General features: G+C 41.4%; 1 long non-coding RNA gene across 1 annotated transcript in view; it reads left to right on the top strand.

Annotated features, from left to right (window-relative positions):
• Positions 1-624: 624 nt before the first annotated feature.
• Positions 625-16901, top strand: part of LOC142852791 (uncharacterized) — a 40671-nt gene continuing 24394 nt past the window's right edge. Inside the window, exon 1 of the long non-coding RNA XR_012910995.1 lies at positions 625-845. This is a non-coding gene — a long non-coding RNA (uncharacterized LOC142852791). The remainder of the gene's footprint in view (positions 846-16901) is intronic.

The raw sequence follows: 16901 nt of genomic DNA, 5'->3' as shown, positions 1-16901 counted from the left end.
AAACATAGCCCAAGGAAGAGCTGGAGGGAGGTTGTTCCTGTGTGAATTCTGTTCATGCCATTGTAGGTCCTAAAAGGACTGTTAGTCTCTGCGGACCTCAATTTTCTTTATACACGGAGAATAAAGTACCTTGTTGTCCTGTTTTCATAGGACTCCTCTAACAAATTAACACCAAATCGGTGGCTCTTCCTTTGAGAGTCATCTGGGAAGGCTGCGGAAGATGTGTCTGGGCTCTGACAGTTAAGGCCCGGGGTGGTGGTGGCCTGCAGATCTTTATTAGAGACACAAGCCACTGTTCATAGTTTGGGGAAAGGATATCCACATAGGGAAATGTTAATTTGTGTGAGGGGGTGATTCCTCCGCGAAGAGAAGAGAACATGTATGAACAATAGTAAATGCTTGACACTCCTTCTCCAAATATGACTTTTTCTTCCTTTCTGATGGTAGGGAGAAATAGGTGATATCACTCCTTCTATTCTTAGTGTAGTTGACACATAAGCCACTTATTTCACAACACTTGTGGCGAGGCCATGCTTTTACACGAGCTGGGCGTGTCAGTTAGCCATTGACATTTTAAAGGAACAGAAGTGGTGAGAGTCGTGAGCTCTTACCAGAGGATTTTAACATTCACATGTAGCTGTTTTTTTTAGACATCTCAGTGTTGGAATCTAGATTCTGATGATAGCATCTACTGTAAAAAGTCAAGAGCTCCAGGGATCTACCTGTTTCCAATGTCTCCTTCCCTCCATCTCAGGAACGAGGCTTACAGAAGCACTAAACTACTCTTCTGTTGGAGTTTTACGTGGCTTCTCATGTCCTCAAGCTTGCGGCAGGTACTTTACCAGGTGGGCCATCTCCCCTGTTCTGTTTTTAGGGTGCTAGCAATGGAATCCAAAGCCTCTTATAAACTAAGTATGCACTTGGCCGCAGAGTTACATTTCTGAGTCTTTGTGAGTGTGTATGTGTGTGTGTGTGTGTGGTGTGGTGTGTGTGTGTGTGTGTGTGTGTGTGTGTGTGTGCATACACGAGCACTGTAGCTTCCTAGAGAACAAATGGACTGGAGTCAAGGGGCATGTTTGAGGATGTAGGACTCAGTCATCCCAGCTTGGGTGTTGACAAGTTTGAACTTCCTTCCAGTTGGCCCCGGGTGGTCTGGGCACTTGGATGCTGGCAGAACACTGCTCTTGGCAGAGCTCTTAGCAGCCTGCCAGGTGGAAAGAGAAGCTGTGCCACAACTGGAAAGTTTGAAAGATCCTCATTGCCTCACTCCTCATGCAATGACTTCATGGCACTGTTGCTAACCTTCACACAGAAGAAAGGTGCTAAGGGCTTTCCCCTTAGTAGGGGAAAGGTTAAGCTGCTTCTTGGGCAAAGCACAGAGGGAAGGGTGGGGAGGAATCCTTGTGAGTCTGGAACCCCAGTTTCTTCCCTCTTTTCACTTCTTCTTTTCCTTTCTACCATCTTGTTTTCCTCCGTTCTTCCGTTCCTCTTTGCCTTTAAATTTGTGCTCCTGACACATGTTGGGAAACTTTGAATAGCAAAGCAGTGTTTGCATCTAAACATGTGACGTGACCATTATGGGGCTCATTCTAAGAGAAAACATTGCCAAAGAGTACAATCAAACCTTCATCCATCGTCACAGATTAAGACTTTTGTTAGGTTTTTTCCTAAAAAAGCTAAACTAGTAAGGAATGAGCCTGGGATATAAAAAAAGGTCTGACAGAATCTATTTTAAAAAAGAATGCTATTACCAGAAAAACTGAGGCAGGAGCATTCTGGGGGCTCAGGAATTCCTGTTCAGCCTGAGGAAGATAGTGACATCCTGTGCCTCAACAATTCTGAGATGTTGGAAGCTTTATTAAATTAGGCAACGTGGAAACGTCTGGTTGAAAAAGGATCACTAGCTTCCAAATTAAAAACAAAAAGCAAACAAAAAGTTCTACCACTCTTTAGTCATCAATTATAAAATTCATACAAAATATGTATTGTTAATAGCTTTCCATTTCACCCCCCCCCCCCCCCCGAGCAGAACTAGACCTATCTTGGGTTTGTTTACACCATTAGGTCAATCCTGTTATTTGCGTGCTTTTGCGAACTGAAGAAACCTGATGTCATCAGCGAGTGAAAGCTGATTTGAATTCATGCATCAATACCCTCCTGAAGTGAAGAGGAAGCCAGAACGTGTACTAGGATGTGAGGATGTAGGCCACAGTGACTGCCTTGGTGAACAAGAGCGTATTTCTGTGTCACCAAAAACATGAGAATTTTGCATGGAGGCAACAAACCTAGCCAGGGACACAAAGGACAAAATGTGTGTGTTTTCTCTCAGTAGAGACAGCTCCATGGTGTAATCATACTCGGGGGCCTCTGTGTGGGTGCAAAGAGGCTTCCTGCGAAGAGCTACTGCATAGATTTGCATTTTTAAAGTAGCTTTAGAAGATCTTTATATGAAAACAAAGCAATTATAATGAACAGGCATGCTAACTGTTAAATCTTTAGCAATCTATTTGCCAAGACCAGCTTGTTACAGTACAGAGTGGAGGACAGAGTTAGAGGAAGTATGGGGTGGCTGCCCCAAAGAAATAAGAACTCACATGTCAATAGCGAGAACATCTCAAGTTTTCTACTTTATTTCTGATTTTCTAATTGGTCCAGCTCCGGGGTTCTCAAGGACCTTCCACAAGAAACTTTGCTCAAAGAATCTGAAAATTCACAAAAGTTAGAAATAGAAAATAATAGTGCTCACTTCCTCCTCAAAGTGTCCCTGTCACTGCTTGAGTGCTTGTTGGTTGGGGCTCACACATCAGGTTTCCTATGAACGTGTAACCCTCTCGTTCTCTGTGGCTCTTCCTCTTCTCCAACACGTTCAGCAACCTGCTCCGCCCCAACCCTGTTTTATTGGCGAGCTGGATTTTCCTGGGCAGAAATTGCATATAAATAAAATTCTTGTTTCCTTAGTGGTTGACAAACCCGATGACACGTGTAGCAGCTGCACAGAAGTGTTTCTTGGAAAGATGGACAGTAAGCTAGCGTACATACACCCTCACTTGGTTTTAAAAGATTTTTTAATTTTTTAATGTACATGTATATATGTGTGTCGTGTGTGTATGTGTGTGTGTTTGTGTGTCAGGCAAGCATGAGCTTACTGCCACCCAAAGGGGCATTGGATCTCGTGGAGCTGGAATTTCAGGTGGTTGTAAGTCACCGGAAATGAGTTCTGAAATTGGAACCCTGGTCCTCTGGAAGAGCAGCAACACTCTCATCCCTCCAGCCATCCCTCCAGCCCCACATACAGCTTTTACAAGTCCACGTTGCATGACCTGGCCTTCAGAAAGCCTCTCTGACAGGCCAGTGTTATGTCTTGTTTCCTCAGCTTATCTTTCCTCTGGGTGCGCACCATGGAACGTGCACAACTTTTTTAATTGATTACAGAAGGTGGAGACTCTCAAGTTTTTCGTGGTTGTGGATTTGGTGTTTTAAATTATATGCTCCTCTCAGAGGCTGTGAGTTGGCCCTCAATGAATGCAGATTATTTCCCAGATTTGGGGAATAACAACAGCAAAAACTCAACAACATTCTTTTACGCTTAGGAATTCAGAGACAACTTTTCTAGGTTATATTTTTGTCCACGTGGCATCCCTAGGAGTTACCTGGTGGTATTTGCCTGGTGTCCTGGTTACTTTGATGCATCTCATGTTGGCTGCTTGGTGGGGGTTTCTGTTAGGCTGGGTTTGTTGGTCCTCTCTTTCCGCATCATCTCGTAGCCTCTCCAAATGGTCTCGGAAGCACAAGGCATCCAGTGCTCTCAAAAACAAGGTGAAAACTGCTCTCTCTTTTAGATGTAAGACTTATTGTAGGCAGAATGTCACTTCTGCCACACAGTTTATCACAGTGCTTACAAGATAGAATACATGCAAGGATGGAAAAATAGACCCCATCACAGAGGAATATTTAAAAAGCTGATGGCTGTATAGACATGGCCTGCTTAAGTACACAGAGTCCAAGATAATCTAAACTCATGGCTGCCATTTTCTACTCACGGATAGAGTGCTGTTCACTTTTGCCAAAAGGAATTAAAAATTAGCTTGCTAAAGGTACATCTGTTTAAGGTAATCTATTGACAAAACCAGATACTAAAGTGATGTGAGCATCCCACAGGGTTTCCTCCAAGAGAAATACGTTTAGAAGAATTTCTTGGCTTATCACTGTTATCTTAGGTGCACATGGTGTTAAACTGCCCTACAAATGCTTAGGTGTATACCCATAGATTAGGGCTGTTCTAAGCCTTCGGTAGAGAAGTGTCTTTTTGCAGCAGGTCATAGCTAATTTAGAGACCCACAACTGCTCAAAATGTAGAGAGTGAGTAATCAGAGCGTGCTATAGTGTCCTAAGCCGGACATCTATATTACCCACAAGGGAGGACATAGTTAAGAGGCTGGGGAGGGGCACTAAGAAAATTCCTTATGGGATCATAGGAGACTTGGTGGGCAAGGGCCTTTGTTGCTCAGCGTGAGGACCTGAATCTGATTCCTAAAATCCACATGGTAGGTAGGAGAGAACCGCTTTCTACAGGGTGTTTTCTGATCTCTACATTTAGTGCATGTGAACACTCATGTGTTTGCATGGGTGCATACACCTAACCATTAACACATACACACACAATAAATAAATGCAAAATAAATAAATAAATTATATCGTCCGGACATGACACAAGCCATTGCAGCCAGGAACTCACTGCAGCCATGATAGCCTCCGTAAGACATGCTCAAGACTGGACCCATTACCTTCTTCTTGCATCAGTGGGAGGTTCCTGGGGCTTTACCCCTCCCTGACAGACTACAGCCAGGTAAAGGATTCTAGAGGAGAGAGTTTATTTTCCTCAGTGGTGTAGCCACTGGTAAGTTGCCTATGCTCCAGTTAATAATCCTCTACTCTTCTCAAGAAGCATCTGTAATTAAACCCAGAGGGTAAAAGAGAAATGTCATCAAGTAGAAAGGGCCTTGCTGGGAGGAAGAAAGGTTTTAGTGGGACAAAGCAAGCAATTAGAGAGTAAGAGGGTGTGAAAATCTCCCCCCTCCCCTGTTCAGTTCTCTTTAGGCGTAGGCCAAGGCTGCAGCTTCCTCCCGGTGTCACAGGCTGCACATCTGTTTCTCTTCCCACAGCGGTGGCTCGGGGGTCTGTGTACATTTCCTCTGGTGGTCAGAGCTGTTGTAGCAGAGGTGAGGCCACTGTGGCTAGCACCAGCAGTTAAACACCCAGCCACTGCCCTAGGGAGGCCCTTGCGCTTCCTTGTTCTTAAAACAGTTGCATTAGGGTTGTGGGACTAGCTTGTAAACTTTTTGTGGGCAATCAGAAACCCTTGAAGTTTTCACAAAGAGAAAGCAAAAAGAAAAAAAAAGGTCTGCTCTGTGATAAACCAGGGCGTGATATTTTTGTCCTTTTCTTTCTAGTGCAAAGAAGCCCAGAGAAGATTCTTCATGGTGAAATAGTTACTCAAAACAGAGACCAGTGTGGGAGAAGGGTCTGTGGTGCCTGTCTTTGCTGCTAGTGGTGATGTATGTGTGTGTTTTGGGAACTTTGAATATTTGAGTCTGTACTTTTTGTGGCTTGTCTGGGCTCAAAAGCACCACCTTGCGAAGAGCTATTTGATTGGCTAAAAATGGACTCTGTTCCTCATTCTGAGATACTATAAACGGAGATAGCGCAGGCCTTTGAAAATGCTTTATAATATCGTGGAGAGCGAAACTATTAATAACGTCTTCGGAGATCTAAAAAACATCTATGGTGAGACCTTGCTAGAGGGAGCTTTGGTGTTTGCTGTGAAATGGTTTTCATCGATGCATTTTCCCCTGACCACACAGCTGATTATTGTATGGTTCCTTTTTGACACGTGTTTTTCCTGGTAGTCAAGTTCCCTTTTCTTTTAAAACAGAAAAACCAAAACAAAATCTAGCTCCCGTGATTGGTAGATTCCCTCCGCTAACTCACTGTCCTTCAGTTAGGAGATTCTGGAAATCCCCCCGGCATCACTTTTTCTTTTGACCAAATATGTCTCTAGTTGTCTGGCTACAGAATTTCTTTCCTAAGAGCAGTCTGGCTCTTTCTGACTTCAGCACACACTGAAGTTCATAGCCTGACCTAACAGCACAGTCCAAAATTCCTAACGAACTTCGGAGTGGGGCAGTGGTCACAGGTGGCCCAAAATAAGATTACTTAATGCCTGTTTAATAGGGGAAGAGGGCTGTGGCCAGCTCCGATTTCTTCTCTGGCATGTGGGTGGTGTGGGATGAATCAGAAGCATGCTAGCTTTACCAAGGAGTTCTATCTAACCTTTTCCTGGTTCCTCCGGGGTTATTAACAGGGTGACTTTGAGATATCGGTCCCCTTAAACAGGCAACTATTGCTTGGAGTCCCTTTGAAGTGCTGTATAAAGTGATAATACTGCCCTTCACTGCTTTTGGCTCCTTCCCATGGTATCTATTTCCTGCTGTTAACCTTGGTACTAAAGTCAGGTCCTAGTCCTTCTGAAGAACAAGGCAGTCTGATAGTGACTAAGAAATCCTGATAAAGCCTCTATGACATACTGTACAGGGCATTTGTAGTCTAGCCAGGGACTTCTGGAAATGTAAGTGTAAGGGTTAAAGGTTAATTTTCTTTTCCTGTATACTTACCTGTTTTAAGTATATACTACATGTTCTGAATCATATTTTAGGTAAGCCAACTTGTTCTAGGTTTTAACTTGTAGTTCTTTGGGATGATAGCAAAATACCTTCCTTCCTTTCTTAATGCTCCCTCCTTTTTTTTCCTCCTCAAAGGCTTTACCTTAATCTGACAATCAGCCCCATATGACAGTTCATGATCCACATAGACACATAGACATACAGACACATAGACTTTCTTATGTCTAGACTTCTGGGTCCTTTCCGTGGCTAATCATAAATCCCAGCATTTTGGCCTTAGGAACTTGATGACCCAATTAGTCTTGATGACACAGATTGGTAATCTCACTTGGAGTGGTGAATCAGAAGAAATTTAGTGAGATTCTCTGTCAACATTTGAAAAATCAAGAGAGAGCTGGGAATATAGCTCTGTTATCAGTCACCCATTTTGAAGTGTATTCCATAAAGAATAATGACTGCTTTGTTCTCAGAAGGATTGTACCAAACCTTCCCAATTCTATCCAAGTAGGAAACCAGGTTTTCTTGATTTACAACATCTTGTCAACAATCTTTGTGCATACATAGGTTTTTGCGGTTGTCACCGTTGTACCTTGTGTATTTGCTTTTTTTCTAAGACCTAGAGCTATGCAAAGCAATGGCCTTTGTGACATTTCTTCGACTTCCCTCTTTCTAGTTGGTGGCTTCTGACCAGAGAGAATTAATACCAATATTTAGGTTTTTTTGTATCAATATATTCCTCCTGTTTCATCTAGATTTTGTAGTTTTGTGTACTTCCTTAAGTTTTTGTTGGCTATTTTAAATAGTAAACTCTAAACCTCCTTGCTTCTGGTTGAAAAACAGCTCTAGGAACTGAGTAAGTGGTCCCAAAAGTCCTTGTAGAAACAGTTCTCTTAGGTATCACCCAGTCCTGGTCCTCTGAAACACTGAGGTTTTGAAATGAACCTTCTCTTGGGGGCAGTAGAATGCATGGATTATAAACGCAAGTTAAGATTTTTATTTTAGAGATTCTGTGCACGTTGAGGAGTGTGGCTTTCTGCTTGTGTACTAGTGTATGGAGAGAAAATCTAAACCCCGTCCTTTGTCTTTCTTTCTAGACTTAGGCATTAGTATTTTTTTTTGTCAAGTTAGGAATTCTTCTCTTCAAATGAATTCTCCTTTGCCTGTATGATTTCCAGCAGTTCTAGGAAGTTCACACCTGTTTTAATGAGGAAGAAACAGAAAATCATTGCTTATCTTCAAATACCTTGAGGATTTTTTAAATACAGGCTTTTAACTAGACTTTTCTTCCACCAAAAATGTTCTATTTTCCATTTTTAAACATATCCTATATTGTACACCATAAAGGCCTCTACATGTCTCTTTAAGAAGAAACTTAAGGTAAAAGTGAAACCTCAAAGATCATGCCAAAGCAGGGGCAAGGTGAAAATATGAGCTGCTTTCTCTGATCTATTACTCATTGACCTATGAAAATATTTTCCAGTGTCTGGCCCTTCCTTGAGCCTCAAGCTTGCAACAGAAGTTGCCTTCAGGCTTTAGCAGCTGATGAAATGATACAGAATTTTATCTCAGGCTCCAGTCCTTTGGCATCTGTAAGGGAGAACATTAAATAAAGAATTTTATGTCAGGAAAACCAGGCTAATATCAGTTCTTTTTTTTTGTTTTTTTGTTTTTTTGTTTTTCGAGACAGGGTTTCTCTGTGGCTTTGGAGCGAACTCACAGAGATCCGCCTGCCTCTGCCTCCCGAGTGCAGGGATTAAAGGCGTGTGCCACCATCGCCCGGCGCTAATATCAGTTCTTAAAATATAAATTCTTCTCGTCATATTTTTAGCTAAATTGATCTTACCAACAAAACTAAAACTAAGAATCAACCCCACCTTATTAAAGAAAGTCACAGTTGTGAAATCTGGTCTGTTTTTTTTTTTTTTTTGCTATTATCAGTTACCATTCTCTTAAGTTTAACTATTTCATTCTCAAGATTAAGAACCCTAAGGCTATAAATGTGTAAGCACACACATGATAAATGCACAACACATACCTGTAGTTTCCATACCATAGGTTGAAAAGGCACATGAACTTATCATCATCCTCATTGAAGACCGTTGAGTGTCTACTGTACATATTATGATAAGTAATCAGATATGGTGGGGAAGATGAAGAATTATATAAATGTAAGAGTTCAACAGATTTCAGTTTGGGTTGTGTAGTTAAACAGTTCAAACAGAAAGAGGAAAATAGTGATTCAGAGAAGGCCCCCAGGGCATCAAGTACCAGGAGGAGACTTGTCATTCTTCTGGTATTCACAGCACACCTGTGGGAGGGATGCAGTGATGGCATCTCAGGAAAAAGCTAAACAGAGCTTCTCTGCCATAGAGTGATTTAAGGGTACAGCAATAGCGGTAGAAAAAATGCTGAGGTATCTGGGGGGTCAAACCAGGTGGGTAGATAAGAGATGAATGCCCAAGGTGTCCTCTTCTTTCTAGAGAAGCAAGAGAGAGAAAGAGGAAATAGAAAATGCAAATGGAGGAAAAGTACCCAAAGAAGCTCCATAGGAGTTTGCCCTTCGTTATGACTTTGGTAACCTAAGCAATTCATCTACTGCTCTGAGCATCAGGTTTTTACAATTCATAAAATGGGGGGGGGCTGTTTTACTCTTTAAAATAGGGACAGCTAGGATGAAATATTAGAAGATGAATCAATTCATTTATGAGGCATAAACTTTATGGAGTGCTTTCCCACTCCGAAATAAAGCTATCAACATGCCATTATTTCCCGATGCTGTCAGTTCGAATCCTAATGAGAAGGAAGCCTGAGCGCAAGCTGTAATGTGATAAGACACCATGAAGTGGAACGCACAGAACGAGGTAAGAGAAACCACAACAGGTCTCGGGTGCTTAGGGAGATGGATGAAGGCTTTATCAATGAAGCAAGAGAGCCCGAAGTTTAAATTTATGTTTAGATAACTTCCAAATGTCCTTATGGTTTAGTGAGCCTCTCAGACTGCTGCTTATGAGCTACATAATATCATGCATTTGAAGTCGTACAAGGATTTGAATGTGCTACGTATCAGTGATAATGCCCCTTGAAAGCTCTGTTAAATATCCTTGATTTCCTTATGGTAAAATTGTATTACAATGATGGAGTCTGGAAGGAAATAGACAGCAGTGGTTACTGCAGTAGTACAAGGCTGTAGGGGACACTCACATCAGATGGCAGTCTTTAGAGATGGAGGAGTCATTTGAAAACACACCGGGGAGGAAGTGTGGGAGGGAAGGAATCTGACCAGAGAGACGCAGATGAGGTGTGGCTGCAAGTCAATTCTGTGAGAACCTAAAAGCTGTACCCGTGTGCACTCAAGTTCTGTCCTCTCATTGTAGGGAAGTGCGACTGGGATTGTGACCCTGGGAATGTCATGACCATATCATCGCTCTTCACCTTTAGTATTTGCTCTGCTCCTCATCCTTACTCTCAGGCCCACATATTTTGAAACTGGACACATTTTTATTCTACTGTAAATGTGAGCAACCCAGTCTAGGAGTGTGACTTTCCCTAAAGCTGGCTTTAAAATCTCAGAGATTTGGAATTGCAAGAACGGAAGCAAATATGAAACAAGGCTATGTTCCCTAATGAGTACGGAATGCTAGTGAAAGCATCATTGACGTAGGATTGTGTGCTAACCCAACTGGGGAAAGCAGTCCTGTTCTAGGTTGGGTAGATGCTCTATCCCCTCCCGATGGGCGACATTAGAGCCTGATTTTAGGAAGTTTCTTGTTATGCTAATAACTTCCTTGGTTTTTCTTCTAGATTGTTAATTATAGATACCAGAGTATGACCTAGTCTTGTCAAGATAAGATAGGAAATGAAATACAATGCCCCAGAGTGATCCTGTTCAGAAAAATGTTAGTGAATAAATATCCTATTTCCTTGTCTTTTGTTGGGAAAACTCAAAATTGCGTTGTGTATGGCCTCTCTGGTGGTTTTCAGAAAATACTGAGTCACAGTTGTTTGAAGAGTAGGGTGGCTGACTTTCCTCATATCTTTGGAGATCTCTCAGTTGTATCATTAAAATTCTGTATTTTGGGAACTCCTTGAGCTTCACTCAAAGCCCGGAAGGTGCCCACTCTTTAAGGAGAGGTAGCAGGCAACTCAAGGCACTCTTTCTTGATGTTCTTTCCTCTGTACTCACGTCCCTGCTCATTTCCAGTGATTCCTAGAGTTACCTTCTGAATAAATTGTTGCATTCTAACTTTTGTTTAAGAACCTGTTTTAAAAAGGATGTAAGGGAAGCAGTTCACGGTGTCTGCTTGTGAGAAACAGGAAAACGTGCAGCCTCATGCTTTGCATAGCAGCAACCCAAGATTGCCCAGATCTTTGCATACTAGGTGAAGAGGCTGTAAGTGAGGGTAGTGGAGCTGAGAATCCCTCTTCTAAGGCTCTCTCCTGCAGTCATGCTCACTGCTACACAGAGACGTAAAGCGAGGATTTTCCGTGGGATCCTTTATAATAAATCCTGGAGCTATCTCTGCCTGTCGCTGACAAGAATGTCTGTAAGTCGGGAAGAGCTTAAGTCATTTACAGTATAAGCATTCTATGAAGCAGTATGAAGTTTCTATAAAAGCATGAGACTAATCTACACTTGCTGACAGAGGAAAATGTTACAAGGTAGCAGAAAGGGAAACACAGATTAAAAGTCATGCTTATGATGTTCTGTATCTATTTCCTTCCTCTTCCTGGAGCATATACATAATTTAAACACAAAAACAGTTGGTATTTAGGAAGAAGAGGGGATATAAAAGGTTATAAAGGGAATTGCCTCTTTATTATTATTATTTCATACTTAAAATTACCTTTAAAGTAACAATATACTTGGAAGTGAATATTTGATGCATTGTTAACTCTTCAATTTTTCCGCTCTCAGTATTGGCAGCATGGAAATTGTTGTGATTTTAGCTTCATATTCTGTTCCACCTCCCACGCACCCGTATAAAGGTGTGTTGTGACCAAATATAAGCAACTATATTATGTAAAACATAATTAACTAGAGATTTTATGTGGGCACCAATTTTTAAAAATACATGATCACCTTTCCCTTTAAGATGAGAAAGACCACACGGACAGAAATCTATTTCACATATTCATCAGTTTTCCTAAAACCACAATTACAAGGGCAAACAGGAAATTAAAACAAGCTCTCTATGTATACCTGAGCCTCTCGTATTTTAAAATTGTATTTGTTCAGGAAATTAAATGATGTTGAATGAAAATGGTAATTTCTCAAGTGTTTGGGAAAGGACATGGCATTGGATTAGAAGACATTGAAAGAGATGCTACTAACAAGAGGATTGGATAGATTTTCAAACAATGCAGAAAAAAAAACCCTAATAAGCAGGAAGAGCCAGCCCATTATTGCTTATGCCATTTGTCTTCTGCTTTGTTTTGTTTTCTCCAAAGAAGTCTAAGGATGTGAGTGGGCTGGGGAGACTTTCTACCCTTTCATTGTAGTGATTCCAGCAACACGGTGAGAAACATGTGCTTGGAAAGAAACCTGCATCTTTCTTAGCTGCATGTTGATGAGCAAAGTGCACCAAGCTTTGCTCCCTGAAGACTAAACATGGTTATATCAGCTACAGTCTGCTCTGAGGAAATGTTCCTTTGTGTAATATGGACCTCAGATTGGTTTTCTTCCAGGTATTTTTTTTTAAATAGTAGTTTCCAGCAGCCCTAGGACTAAAAAGGGAAAGTCAGTTGGGGTGTCAAGAAGAAACAAGAAAAAGCTATAGAGCATCAAATGCTCCGTTTAGCCTTGTGCCCAGGAGAGACTGAAGAGAAGGGCTTTTAAAAAAGCATTGTAAAAACATATAGGCATCCTCCTGAATATTAACCTTCAGCAAGCGATGAAAGGAGACAGAGACAGAGACCCACATTGGAGCTCAGGGCTGAAATCTCAAGGTCCAAATCAGGAGCAGAAGGAGAGAGAGCACGAGCAAGGAACTCAGGACCGCGAGGGGTGCACCCACACACTGAGACAATGGGGATGTTCTATCGGGAACTCACCAAGACCAGCTGGCCTGGGTCTGGAAAAGCCTGGGATAAAACCGGACTCTCTGAACATAGCGGACAATGAGGAATACTGAGAACTCAAGAACAATGGCAATGGGTTTCTGATCCTACTGCACGCACTGGCTTTGTGGGAGCCTAGGCAGTTTGGATGCTCAACTTACTAGACCTGGATGGAGGTGGGGGTTCCTTGGACTTCCCACAGGACAGGGAACCCTGATTGCTTTTCGGGCTGAGGGGGGGGGACTTAATTGGGGGAGGGGGAGGGAAATGGGAGGCGGTGGCGGGGAAGAGACAGAAATCTTTAATAAATAAATAAATTAAAAAAAAAAGACACAGAAGCTTCAATTGCCCACACAAGATCAAACCATTCCAACACTGCAGGGACGGGAGCTCACAATGCTATGGCTATCTGAGGAGCTTTAGACAGCTGATGGCTTCTGAAGTGGGGACAGTCAGTTTTCCTTAGCAGTATGGCTCCTGGTAGGTGGACCATGGTCCAGAGGGAGGCCAAATCCAAAATCGGTACATGGAAGGAAAGAATAAAGATTAAAGCAAAAATAATAAAACAAACACTAAAAGAATAAAGACTCTGTGAAACAAAGAGCCAGTCCTTTGAAAAAGTAAACAAGATTGGCCGAGAAGATTCCAATTAGTAAAGTGAGATATAAAAAGGGGGACATTATAAGAGAAACTAATAAAATTTACAAGCTTACTAAGGAATACTTTGAAAAAAAATAAATAAAAAGCATTGTTTTGTAATGCTATCAAGTGCATATCAAGAAGGACCCAGAATGTGATGTTTTAAATTATATATTCTAAAAATCTGTAACTTATACTAAAATAATTTCTCTAGTGTCTTTATCCAATCTTGGTACAGGGTCTCAAGATCATGTTTCAGTCCTAATCTGAATAGATTAAGAGTTTTGCTAAAAAGTAAAAGACATCAAGGTGGCAAGAATGATATCTCTACTTTTTATTATTGTTTTGTCTTTATTTGGAAAAAAACCTCTGGAGATTTTTGCAAAATAATTATTTTTAGCATTATAGTTCAATGATCTGATCTTATACACTTATTATAATATCTCCTGTGTGGATTCATGAATGGCTTCTTGTCAGGTGTTAATAGAGAAACACCCAATGAACCAGGGCCAGTGGGGTCCATTGTTCAGGAAGCCTTCACGTGATTTTCAAGGTTGTTTATTTCTCATTCGTTGCCCCCCTTTTCCCTCATCCTGGCAGCACTGGGTCATGTCCTAAGGCTATACATTCTTCTGGTACCCTGTTAGGTGATGTTGGAGATGAAATTTCTGTTATGGAGGCTTTGATAGAGACAAACAATGCAGAGCTGAGAAGATGAATGACTGAGAGCTGAAGATGGTGGAGGCCTAACTCTTGTGGGTGGGAATGTTGGTAGTGTAGCAGACAGAGGGTGCGGGGAGAATTCTGGAAGACCATTTGGCAAATGTGACTGAACAGTAAGCCAAATTCAATACCTGCATACATTTAAGGAGGAAATTAAAAAGAACGACAATGAATTTGGTAAAGGCTGTTACTGACGTGGAAATGGAGGCTAGCAATGCTAACTGTGCTATGACCATACTCAATAAGGTTGGGAACAACTCTATCAAAGAGTTTGGGCTCTGAGCAATTGCTATAGAGAGAGCATCTTATTTTTTTTTTTGAAGCCAAATAAGGTCAGCTCCACTGCTCTTCATCTTCTGAAGCTAAACAGGTAGCAATATTTATTCGTTTGTTTCTTACAGGCTGAAATGATCTGGAACTTATTATTATTCCATATTATTTGGCATTTTGTTATATCTTTTCTAATCTGTTTCATCTTTTTGTGTTATCCCTGCTGGGCATTTTCTTTTGGGTAAGAAATGGACTGAAAATGCATACATCTTATTTCTGCCCCATCCGCACATCTGTGTAGCAGAGACTTGCCTGTGATTATGGAAGTGATGTGCCGATGTCCACTAGACTCCACGCCAGACTCTGTACATTAGACTCCCACCGACTCATTCATCCTACAAACTTACCACCGGTGCTAGCCAGGCTCTCGCCTTTTCTTGGTCATATGTTTTGATTAGCTAGAGTGAAACTATGCATTGTATTTCCTTCTCAAGCCCTGAAACTTAGATTTAGTCTTTTAGAATGTTTACATATCCTGTATTATTTGTTCTTTTGAATCATCCCTGTATCACTACACATTTAGCCTTAGCCCAACATTGACGGAGTGTTGATGTTCATGAGTGCTTTTATTTTCATTTCTATATCTGCCTATTGTTTGCAAAACAAAGTTTGCTGAGGCTTTCTTTTCCAAGTTGTAAGCTGGGTAATACATAAAAACGCCACTCTTTGAATTCCTGAGGTTTCCAAGTCTACTTGGCAGACACTCAATAAATACTCGTTGAATAAGTGAATGAACTTAAGATGGGTTAAGAGGTTAGATTCTTTAGGTAAAGAAATTCGGGATCACCCTCCACTCAGCACCTTCCTGTTCTTCTGAGTTTAGCTCTGCTATGGAGGTCTACCACGGCATTCCATTCCTTTTATTGTTTTATGATGTTGATATGCATGGGCTTGTACTGTGTGTAGTGGAGCCTGAGTGGTTTGGCAAATAGGAGGGATTTTAATTTGCTTTGAGTGATTCAAAACACGTTTCCATAACAACTGTTTTGTTTGCTTCCTCACTTTATTTTTAGTAAATTTTTTTTTTGAGGCTTAATCACAGACCAGACTGTTACATCTTGCATTCTTGACTATTTATTCGGCCCGTCTTTCAGCGCCTGACATCTGGTCATTGGCTGTTGCAGGTACAAGGGCCAAGTTTATAATTACCTGCAGATGAGCATTTGGGCCAATTTTCAGACTGTATCCATGGGCTGTTACTAATGATACCAAAATAATTCCATGGATTTTACTATTTCTGATACCCTTGAGCAATATTTAAGGTAAAGTTCAATGAAAATAGTGGAATGAGTTTGTCGAGCAATATCAACCCAAATGAGCAATAGATAGTGACTATAGAAAAGATTCAAAATGAGGAAAGCTAAGAAAGCCGGCATCATCGACCTGACAGATTTAGCGTCCCATGTGTAGAATCTTCTATATTCTACATGAAGGAATTGAATGTCCTGTCAGTGTAGAAGCAGGGCTTGTCTAAGGTTTCTTCTCAGGCAAACCACTACTTGTGCATTATAAATGTACTGAGCATGTTCTATTAGTAGCTACTAAGATAGAGAGAAATCCAGAACATCTTAGATCTGACCTCAATTATCTTCTACGTTGTGCTAACTCTGCCAGGATGAAAAGTTTGGGACTTTTTACAACAACCGCTTTCATGCCAGATGGAGTGGAAGGAATGCTGGGAATCTGGAAACCCAGATTTCGGGTTTTCCTCTCTGCTAACAAGCTATGTGACTTTCTGAAAATATCTGAACCTGAGACCTTTATTTCTTTACTTGTTAAGATACAGACCCAACCTCCTGTCCTCATGATACTTCCAACACAAGCATGTGATGTTAAATGTGCTTTTTATATTCGCGAGTTTAGAAAGAGATTATCTACTTGAGTAGTGAAAAATCTAGCAACTCTTTGTGTAGCAAAGGTGAACCTGCAGCTGGTGATCGACTTTAACCTGTAGCTAGTGATTGGCTTTAACCCACAGTTAACGATGGGCTTGAACCTGAGGTCAGCGATTGGCTTCGACACAACCAGAAAATCATGGACAAGGGCTGCTAGAGGCATAAGAAGCAGTGTTTCCGACAGTGATGTAATTCTGTGGAAACAGAATGAACAGCAATAAATGGCAGCTACTGAGCAGTGTTCAGGTATTATTTAACTTTCCTGTGGTGCTGTGAGACTGATTTCACCTATGAGAAAACAAAACCTTAAAAATTGACTAACGAGAAAGATCATGAATATGGTCATCATCCAAATCAGGGTTCAAATCAAAGTTCTGCTTGAATCCAACAGCAGCCAGCCTGTCAAACTCCACCGCTCCTGCCTGAGGAGCTCACTCTCCCTTTAGCTAGCTAGTGTTTGTTGTACACGCACTGGGTTGCAGGAATTGCTCTAGACCAGATCCTCAGTCTAGCACAGAGAATGAACCTAAGGCCCTCCTCCCTCACAGAGCTTGCATGTCAGCAAGAGATAGCGTCG

Source organism: Microtus pennsylvanicus, chromosome 6 (genome assembly GCF_037038515.1).
Source record: "Microtus pennsylvanicus isolate mMicPen1 chromosome 6, mMicPen1.hap1, whole genome shotgun sequence".
Classification (NCBI taxonomy): domain Eukaryota; kingdom Metazoa; phylum Chordata; class Mammalia; order Rodentia; family Cricetidae; genus Microtus; species Microtus pennsylvanicus.
This window is presented reverse-complemented; position numbering and strand designations above follow the sequence as displayed.